Source organism: Amblyomma maculatum, chromosome 4 (genome assembly GCF_055883805.1).
Source record: "Amblyomma maculatum isolate TAMU_Amacu chromosome 4, ASM5588380v1, whole genome shotgun sequence".
Taxonomy (NCBI): Eukaryota; Metazoa; Arthropoda; class Arachnida; order Ixodida; family Ixodidae; genus Amblyomma; species Amblyomma maculatum.
Window position 1 is genome coordinate 9999940 of NC_139347.1, and position 4019 is coordinate 10003958.

Below are 4019 nucleotides of genomic sequence, written 5' to 3' on the forward strand. Positions count from 1 at the left end.
AACGGCTCTGTTAGGTTGGGCTGAAGGGTTCCGTTCAACAAATATCAGATTCCTGTGGAAAGAGGTTACTGATAAAGTCGCAGTAAATATTGGCTTTCTGAAGTATAGACATGATTAACCTATTAAACCGGTTAACTAGCATCTAATTCGTAACTTTAAATACTGTAGTTAGGCGTCTAGATGCAATTGAATATATGCAGCAGGCCTTTAGTAATTGCCCTTTCACTATTTAGAATTTGAAAACGTGATTACCTTCGCCGCAGTGGCTCAAAAAATGCTGCCTGCAACTCTCGCGCTCTACTCTTCGCTGTTGGCGGCATGAAGAAGTAGAAGAGAAAACCGCCACGGTGGCTCAATGTTTACGGCGTTGGACAACTGCTGAGCTGGAACAGGCGTTCCTGTTAAAGAAATCCTGTGTAGGTAAAATCGTCCCCGGATAAAAGGTCCCCGGAAGATACGGCCCCGGAAAAAATACCCTCAGAAGAAACGGTCCCTGAAGAAGCGTCAACTAGAAAAAAACATCCCCAAGGCAAAAATTGGCCCTAAGAATAATTTATTTCGGAACTCACATGGGAAAATTGTCCCCAGAAGAAACGACTCCTGAAGAAGCGTCAACTAAGAACAAACGTCCCCAATGCAAAAATTGACCCTAAGAATCATTTCTTCCGGATCTCACATGGCAAAAATACATATTATATACCATTATTTTTTGGCTTTGAGTCAAATGTAATTGTCATTTGGAACCTTGTCTTCTGGGCGCCCGAGATGTTTACAAGCACTGTGGAAAAGCGTGTTGTAAGATCCACCTAGCTATTTACACGTTGCGTGGTTCCGAACTCCGCAGCTCGTTAAGCAATTATTAAGACATGTCTAACAAGCTTGGTAATACCCACTGAGAAATGTTCAAGCGGATAGGAGGGCAGTATTATCGGGGAATCACCCGAAGCCCGGTGGCGAGGTTCAACCGTTCCTCTGACGATGGTGTAGAATCCTTGCTGCAGTTCCGGTGGTGATGGAGATTCTGTATTGGGGAAGGCCCAGGACGAGACTAGGGAACGAGGCTAAACCGGTCGTGCACCATGAGCACACAAAATCATCTCTTCAAGGTTCTGGTCCGGTAGAGCAGGTGGTCAGCTCCTTTCCCCCGCAAACAAAGCAAGGATAAGGCGCTGTCACCGTATTAGCGCTGCCATCCTTTCTTCTTTTTTTTTAGGAATGCCGACATCAATACGATGTTCGATCACTTCCAATGCGATAGGTGGAAGCGCTGTGACATACATCATTCATTATTACAGCTCGTCACGGGGAACCGCAATCTGTCTCCTATAGCACAAAGACTACAGTCCAGACATTTTTTGTATACTTCGCAAATAGAGACATTTTTTTCCGAGGAGGTTTGTTCTGGGGCCATTTCTTCTTGGGACATATTTGCTCCGCGGACTTTTTTTCCGGGGACGTTTTTGCCGGAAAGTACGGGAAGAACCCAAGAGAGGTATTTAGCCTTCAATTATGGCATACATTATAGACGATGTCGCTTGGAAAGTTAAACGCCGCATGTCATACCGTATACAGTAGGGAAAGAGAACAGTACAAAACTCAGTTTTCGATCCTCTCTCTCACGCTGTAAATTCTGCCCAACTACAGAGCACCATCGCAATGCGAACTATTTGGTGGTCAGTCTCACCCGACACTGCTTCAGGCTGTTGCCGCTGCATGTACCTTGTGCGAAGATGAAGCAGTCTTTCTGATTTCTCCGTAACTGTCACCTGTCGCAGTTTCCTCCACGAAATTTCGAGCTGAACTGGTCGTTTCGGTAGTTAAATAGCTCCATGCTATTTACTCTAGGCATCAGCGTCCACGCATAAATGCTATCACTGTCCACGCATAAATGTTATCACTGCCTGCCTATGTAATTAAGCAATTGGTTGCGCTACGAATGGCATGGCGACGAAAATTAGCACGGCTCGGAACATCGCGTTGAGTTTTATTTCGCTTCCTTTATTACACTGGTAGACTCTGTTACAACGCATGGCATACATATGAAGGCTATCGAGACTTCATTATCCGGCGCGTCTGAGCGGCTATCGTAGATCTACAAATTGCTCACTGGGCGCGCCGTTGTCGTTTGCAAGCACCGTTTAAAGACACAATGCAAGCCCGCCCGCTTAGACTGCGCCTCGACTGGTTGCACCCCGTAATAACCCATGCCCCGATTATTCTGATTACAATTATCGTCCTGCGTTTCCGCCTCTGTGATGGCGTGTCGAACTGCAACTTTTGAGTCCGGTCTCATTTTCAGCCCGCAGCAGCCAGCCGCGTTTGATATGCATCTTCAGCAGCGATAAGTAGGGACTTGGTTTCATGGTGTGAGGTCTACGATGAGAGACCTCGTTCCTACCACTCAAGCATCACGGCAATAAAACTGAGAGTGGGTTGTCGTGACGCTGGGACTAAGTCGACCCGGCCTTCACTTGGTAGCGTGCAGAGACTCCGGGTTGATGAAGGATCGAATCTTCGAAGTTGGTAAAATATATACAAGCAGGTTTAATGGCACTTTGATAAAACTTATTTACATGAAAAAGAGGGTATTTCAGCAAAATGGCAAGCGTTAAAAGATCATAGCGAGAAGCGTCTGGATGAGCCGTTTACCCAGGGCTCAGAGCGTCATTTCGTGCTCTGCAATGTCCTTAAAACCCCCTATGTCCAGCCCCTCTCTGAAGATGCTGACCAACCAGTTCCAGGGCACGCCCCTCAAATATCGGCATCCAATCGAACACATTACTGCACTGAGGGTCTGATGCACTGACTGGTCCAGTATTGTTTCGTCGGGCGTGGTCACTTGTTGACGGGTAGAGCTTGGGAACGGCGAGGAGGTACATTTCTATTCTTCTGCAAAGATCCGATATGGTGGTTCCGGCCAGTGGATTTCCTTCTCAGAAACCCAAGTGTACGTGCGCGCCACGAATACGGCTCCCAGCATTGTCCCTTTCCGTCAATTGCAACTCCTTCCTGCATTCCCGGGAAATCCTCTAATGGTCGTATTCGTCATGCTCCTTTCTTCTCCTGTAAGTCAGCGGACGTGTCATTCCGATCGTCTCCTTTGGACAATAGGCATTCCTCACTTGACAATAGCGCCTCTCGACGGGAAGGGTGAACAGTTGAACAAAAGCACTTCCGGCTATTTCTCACAGGGCGACATTTCTTTGTATTTTTCTTGCTGTTCCCTTGACAGGGCCAATTTGGCAGTTGCAGGGTCTCGACAAAGCAAAGCAGGCTCACACAAAAAGATTCATGGAAACAGGCTCACTTAGAGCCCTTGCACCAACAGCACATATCAATACCATGCCCACAGGCGGACAATAGTGCGCGCAAGCGCGGACCATGCACGGTCACAACAGGGTGGTGAGGAGGGAGGTAAATGTTTTCTCAGGCATGGTTTCAGGGCAAACTTATCTACCCAGGATGTTATGATTCGTCTCAAAAGGGATATAATCGACAGGGACAGAAACAAACATACCAGAGCCGTCCTGGGCCTTGACTTAAACAAGGCCTTTGACAACGTCTCACACAGAATCATCCTTGAAAATCTAAGTAGTATTAATCCAGGCATCAAAACATACAATTATATCAAATCATTTTTGTTTAAACGTACAGCCGTCATAACACTAGGAAACATAACATCCGCCCCAATAACGTTAGGAACACAAGGTACACCGCAAGGCTCGGTCCTTTCCCCATTTCTCTTCAATTTGGCACTCATCCGCCTCCCGGGTATGCTAGCCGAAATTCCAAATTTGCACCACACCTTCTATGCTGATGATATCACCCTCTGGACCAATAAAGGTAACGAGGGCGAAATCGAGGAAACTCTGCAATTGGCAGTTGACCAGGTAGAAAATTACGCCGCACAAGCAGGACTCACTTGCTCACAGTCTAAATCTGAACTCCTCGTCATTCGTCATTCGAGGTAAGGGGAGAGGTAGGCGAGCACATCAAGATTATATTCCCATTACTGTTAA